General features: G+C 40.3%; 1 pseudogene; it reads right to left on the bottom strand.

Moving 5' to 3' along the window:
* Nucleotides 1-2,393: 2,393 nt before the first annotated feature.
* On the bottom strand, nucleotides 2,394-5,331 carry LOC104967020 (tubulin alpha chain-like; annotated as a pseudogene).
* Between the last annotated feature and the right edge of the window lie 1,709 nt (nucleotides 5,332-7,040).

The raw sequence follows: 7,040 nt of genomic DNA, 5'->3' as shown, positions 1-7,040 counted from the left end.
GTGGGGGGGGTGGGGGGTGTTTAAAATGAAAGGATCCTTTGTGAAGAATAGATACAACAACATAATGACCGAGTCAGTTGACGCATGTTTCACATGTATTTACAGCCATGAAAAGGAATCAGTTCATCAAGACAAACACATAACCGATTGTCTGTGCATAAAATATGATTAAGGCAGAACACGATCTAAAGGCTTTATTGTCATAAGCACAACAGCGTGCTTGTTGCCAATGCAAATCCTAAATCTCAGGCTCCTTTAACACTGTAATTCATGCACAGTACTTAAGAAAAAGAAAGATATGAAATAGTGCAATAAAACAAGTGCATGTGAGATATTGATGCATGTATACAAGAAATAAAACATACAGGCAACAATTTTTCGCATGTTGAGATTATATTACATTAAATATCTTTAGAGGGACATCATGTTTAGTCTACCTACAAGACATAGCTGTGGTCATATTTTTCCCACACACATGCAGTTTTTAAACCAGTAGTATAATCTGTTAAACAATACAGCTTAAAGTGTCTGATCGTACATTTATTTGGAAACCCACGGGTGGCAGCAAGGCCCTTTAAAATATGCAGTTAAGCAGGGGTGTGACCAGAATACGTATATACTCTAACTGGGTCATTGTTCACACTGCAAAGACAGGGAAGGATTTTTTTTAAATGCCCAAAAATGTAATTCAAAAAGCTCCTCGCTCTCTGTTTGAAAAAAATACACAAAAACCCTAAATAAAGTCACATTTAAAAAGTTTGCATACAACTTTGTTAGCAGACCTTTCACTGGAGGCATTGTTAGCTCATGTTAAAAGTTCTGCAATTAGCTTGTGCCATCAATATAAATTGATTACAATTATAATTCATGACATGTGCTCTATGTGGCTGGTTTAATTTAACATAACACTTTTTAAATGTTCCATACTCACCATGTTTCCTGTTGCTGTGTGTCGAGGGCTGGAAAACAGGATTAAGAGACTGAATTAACTCTCACAGCTGCGCTTCAAGGAGTGCTGCGTGAGATGCTATCACCAGGTTAGCTATGCGAGGCGATTTATACAGAAGTTAAGTTAGGCTACAAGGAGGGGAGAGCAGATGGATCTGATTGGCCGAGGTCACAAGAGCTTCCTTCCTATTGGTTGAAGGAAAACCTTTTGATGTTCTTCGCAGGTGTTACAGATAACATTAACGATGAAGCTCGAGGATAATATAGACACGAGTTCTGTCATGCTTTGGAGGAATGGAAAATAATATTCAGGAAAACACAATTCATCCTAATGCAATGGACAAGTTCCATACCCAACATTTAACTTTAGCGTTAAAATGTTGCTTTCTTGTTTCTTTCTTATACTGGTGTCAGCAGCAGTGGGTTTGAGAGTAGGCTATATCGGACGTCACCTTGGTGATGTAAAATGTCTCTATAATTAGAAGTAATAGTCTAAGAAAAGTGGTCGTCCAGACTTCATTTTAAATTATACAAATTCTGTCTAAATCCATGGAAGAAGAAGAAGGACCTTTATTAATCCCCCGAGGGGGAAATTCACTTTCTGTCGTACACACGCGTTTTTATACAGGTCACAGTAAACACTTTTTTTTAGAACATGCACATACATATACAATCATGCACACATGCACATGCAGTTGAGAGATCAGAGCGGAGGCAGCCAATCTAGCCGGCGCCAGTGAGCAGTTGGGGGTTAGGTGCCTTGCTCAAGGGCACTTCGGCAAGTAAGCCACAAGTAAATGTAAATAGCCAACACATACGTAAATAAACAAATGATTCAGCATTATATGTAAGTAAAAGAAAATAAGATTGCAGGATATTATAAAAATACAAACATTTCGAATTTAGGTTAAAATAATAACCTCAGATTCGCCCATTTTATAATATTGAATTATAAAGACTTATGCAATTTTTGTTTGTTATTAAAGTTAAAATACCACCATATGGATTAATCTATATTTCGTCCATTTTACATTGTATTAATAATGTGCAATATTTTCCTCTAAATATTGAATCGAATTATGAAATTACAAAAAAAGTAATGTTGTTAAAGTATGTCCTCTTGAGTTAAAATACTTACCTTGGTTGATTTCTGATTTTTAACAATTGGGTACATTTAGGGAAAAGCAGATGGACATTTAAAGGTGAAAATTATATATTGAAATAATCTTATGCAGTAAAAGTAATTTAGAGTATTTTGACAATGCTAGTTCTGTTGGAAAACCTGTCGAACACTTGCCCCACCCCCCACGTGACTAAAATGTGCAAGATCTTTATTATGAAAACATTTTTAGAATGACCTGACCATTGAGTGAATATACTGTTTAAAGTATTTTAGGCAGATTATGAGAGTACAGTGAGTGTGTAAAAAAAGTGCAAACAATACATTCAGTTAAACAGATTTTATTTTCTGAACATTGATAAAAAGGCACAGAGATTAATACATCGGAATGTTTGCCTTTCTAATACTCCTCTCCTTCCTCATCCTCATCCCCCTGACTATCAGCTCCAACCTCCTCGTAATCTTTCTCCAGAGCGGCCATGTCCTCTCTGGCCTCAGAGAACTCTCCCTCCTCCATACCCTCACCCACATACCAGTGCACAAAGGCACGCTTAGCGTACATCAGATCAAACTTGTGGTCAAGCCGAGCCCAGGCCTCTGCAATAGCAGCGGTGTTGCTCAGCATGCACACAGCCCTCTGGACCTTGGCCAGGTCTCCACCAGGAACTACAGTGGGCGGCTGGTAGTTGATGCCCACCTTGAAACCAGTGGGGCACCAGTCCACAAACTGGATGGAGCGCTTGGTTTTGATGGTGGCAATGGCAGCGTTCACGTCTTTGGGAACGACATCACCACGATACAAAAGGCAGCAGGCCATGTATTACCGTGACTGGGTCACATTTCACCAACTGATTGGCTGGCTCGAAACAGGAATTAGTGATTTCTGACACGGTTAACTGCTCATGGTACGCTTTCTCTGCAGAGATAACAGGGGCATAGGTGGCCAGAGGGAAGTGGATACGGGGATAGGGCACCAAGTTGGTCTGGAACTCTGTCAGATCAACATTGAGGGCACCATCAAAGCGAAGGGAGGCAGTGATGGAGGACACAATCTGACTCATTAACCTGTTCAGGTTGGTGTAAGAGGGACGCTCGATATCGAGGTTCCTACGGCAGATATCATAAATGGCCTCGTTGTCTACCATGAAGGCACAGTCAGAGTGCTCCAGGGTGGTGTGGGTGGTGAGGATGGCGTTGTAGGGCTCCACCACAGCGGTGGACACCTGGGGAGCTGGGTAGACGGAGAACTCCAGTTTGGACTTCTTGCCGTAGTCGACGGACAGACGCTCCATCAGCAGGGAGGTGAAACCAGAGCCGGTGCCCCCTCCGAAGCTGTGGAACACCAGGAAACCCTGAAGACCGGTGCACTGGTCAGACTGAAAACAGAGGGAGAGACAATGATCACATTTACGCGTTACACATCTTTTAGACTGACTCTGAAACAAAGAGAATGAAAAGTACTGAAGTTCAGAGTATAAAGAACGTCTGGAAACACTGTTCAGCTTTTTCCCAGCTGTGTCAGAGACACTGATATTGTTTTCAGCTGGTGAGTCAGTGTGCGTAATCCTGGCAAAGCTTTTTCAGGCAAAATGTGCCTGAGGGCACTGTTGTAAGAGTTCAACATACTCAGGAAATCCTACAACATTGGTTATTAACTTGGTATAGAGCCAGGGTTTCTCTTTCTTGCTTTAAAAGCAGTCACGAGAAAAAGCTATTGTGTTTGCAGCATATGACTAATCAAAACCATTCCAGATGTGCAGTATAGGTTAAAATGAAGGCAGAGTTTGAAGATGGGTGTGGTCAGAACAATGGGGCAGGAGTATCCGCTTGAATTCCTTTTATGCGACAACCTTCTTGGCATTAAAACTGATTTATTCAATTTAATTTAATATTTTAAAGTTCTGAATATACCCACCAGTTTGCGGATCCTGTCCATCACCAGGTCAATGACCTCCTTGCCGATGGTGTAGTGTCCTCGGGCGTAATTGTTGGCAGCATCCTCCTTGCCAGTGATCATCTGCTCAGGGTGGAACAGCTGGCGGTAGGTCCCAGTGCGCACCTCATCTATAAAAAGGGGAATATGCATATATTTAAGGGTTTGACTAAGAGGTGGAGTAATCGACACCAAATCAGCATTGTTGCTTTTTTGTAGTGAGAATTTACCGATGACAGTGGGCTCCAGATCCACAAAAACTGCCCTGGGGACGTGCTTTCCAGCTCCAGTCTCACTGAAGAAGGTGTTGAAGGAGTCGTCTCCTCCTCCAATCGTCTTGTCACTGGGCATCCGTCCGTCCGGCTGGATCCCATGTTCCAGGCAGTAAAGCTCCCAGCAGGCATTGCCAATCTGGACTCCAGCCTGGCCGACGTGGATGGAAATACACTCACGCTGTGGAAAAAGGAAGTTGTTATGGCACTATAACTTGATGTATTTTTTTTTGTTTAAAAAAAGGTGTGGTTGGCTCACACTTGTGCTTAGTTTCACAAATGAGATGCTGAAGGCAACTCATCACATGTTGAGGGCTGCTCTAAAGATATTTCAATATTTAAATTAGGAAAACAAGTCTCCTTTGTTAAGAACCAGATCATCATGACCAAAGTCACCTGTTAGGAAGTACACATTAAGCCTAGGAACAGATAACCCTTTGAGAATAGGCTATTTATAACAGAGGCTAATTATTCACACATAACCTGAAAGAAAACAGTGTTGATAATACTTTTCCTAAAACCAAACCAAATACAGCTCTTGTTCCTTACTTGTAATATATATATATATATCATAAAATATAAAAGGCCCCATTATGCTTTTAGTGATCAGGGTTTGTCTGAAAATCCAGAGGTTGCCGTTTCATAAAGACCAGCCTCTTCAAACAGTGGGTATAAGAGGCTGAAAGCACACTATCCTCTGCCAACAAATGGGTCAATGTACAGACAAGAAAAAACCAAGAGCAAACTTGAATGTGGACTGTGCCCTGTCAAATTGACACATATTTTACCAATATTACAGTTAAAACGAAAACGTTAATCCAACACGTTAAAGGCTTTTTTTTTTTAGACTGTAGACAGCAGGCATATGCCACTCCTTAACAGTTAGTTAGTTAGTTAACCTAGTTTGGTCGCCGCGTGAAATCACACGTTCATGTACACAATATAAGTTAAGAAAACGTATATTTTTACACTTACCATGTTGTTTTTTTTAAAGTTGAGAAGTTCTGAGTTTTGATTAAAAAGAGGAAAAGTTAGCTCTCGCAACAGGGCATTTATGAGTCCAGTGTGAGAAGCAACTGATGCCTTTTTCTAGGCGGGGTCATTTATACTTTCTCAGCTGGAGGATAAGAGACGCCGAATTAGATTGGCCGAACGTCTGGTGAGCTTGATTCCTATTGGTCAAAGAGTGCTGCAGGGACGGTAGAATGGGTACCAAAACCAGGAAATGAGATAGCATTTTAGCAAGTTTCTGATCATGCTGGCCAATGAGGTGTCCGGTCAGCCTGAACCATAGACTGTATATGGTCTGAACGAGTTGCAGGCAGCAGGCTTTTACATATACTGTCATCTCTGAGTTAGATTGTTTCTTTTACTGTCCTTTTCTAAGTGCATATCAGATTTTAGACATGATGCGCTGATGCTTTGTTTTCACTCTTCAGTGGGCGGGGCCGTCCTTTTGGGCAGGATGTGACGTAGTGCTGCTTGCCCTGAAGATGCTCTAAAACTACTTTTTGGTTAAAATAAAACAGGAACATGTATGTGATGTGTAAACGCAGATGATGGATTGCCCCTGTGTATTCAAATGTAAACAGAAAGCAATCATCAATATTGAGTTGTGGATTCAAAATGTCAGTAGAGGAAAATCATAATTTGTGCTGGTCACTAAAATAAAATATAAGGTTATTGCCATGCGGTTATCACTGCAAACCAAGTCCATGGATCGAATAATCCTATTTAAATATATTGGTTGGTTGATGTACAGGAGAAATTATATATTTATATATATATATACAGTATATATATATATATATATCCTCCTGGGACCCAGCCCATTGAAACTGTAGTGGACATTTTTTTTACATGCATCTCCTTTGACTCTTTTGAGCTACTCTATCAATCCCTGATGTACTGTACAGAGGACATCCTGGTCTTTCCAGTGATATGTCATTGGTTAAAATTGCATGCTGGGAAGTTCCTCATATCCTCGCTATAATTATGTTATTATTGTAAGTGGTAAATAAAATTTTGTACTTTATTCATTAACCTAGACTTGTAACGACAAATAAAACCAGTGATTTTTTTGAATCAACCAAAACAACCTTAGAAGGTCTAGAAGTTTCATGAAACATCAGGTACATCACCCCTTTTCATGGAGTAACTGAGGTCAGCCGTGCCGCACATCCCAGTAGAACTGATCAACATACGCTACCCAGAGGTAAACTGGTACGAAGTATCTTTGTTCGACCGTAGGACTCCGTTAAGAGTAAAACGTACCGACGTGAATTTTATTTTGTTGTTATTCTGTTAGCAAGGATGAGAACAGTGGTGTCTCGCCGGTACAGAAAAGGTCGAGCAGGGATAGACAAGAGAGACAGACGTAGACACGCGAGTACTGGAGGACGTAGAAAAGGGGGGAAGAAGAACCTGGGAGAAGAGAAAAATATAGGGTCAACTTAGTAGTAGAGAGAGTAGTAGACTCTCGAGTTGTAGAATTAGAGGGAATTTGATAGACCATGTCTTTTACAGACGAAGTCAGGCAGAGGACGTTGTTATACTAGTATTTAGGTACTTCTAAGGATGAGTGATCTTACTTTAAATAATTTTGACAATAAACTTTTGAACTTAATAAATAACCGAAAGTCTTGTTAATATACAAGGAGTGATACAATTATTTGTTTGTAAAAAAAGTTTTTAATGTTAATAAGTGTATAAACTGAAGAGGAGACGAAGAATATTTGTAAACAAAAACCATAAACGGTGGTAAAAC

The sequence above is a fragment of the Notothenia coriiceps genome, unplaced genomic scaffold (genome assembly GCF_000735185.1).
Source record: "Notothenia coriiceps isolate Sejong01 unplaced genomic scaffold, NC01 NC01_scaffold00037250, whole genome shotgun sequence".
Taxonomy (NCBI): Eukaryota; Metazoa; Chordata; class Actinopteri; order Perciformes; family Nototheniidae; genus Notothenia; species Notothenia coriiceps.
This window is presented reverse-complemented; position numbering and strand designations above follow the sequence as displayed.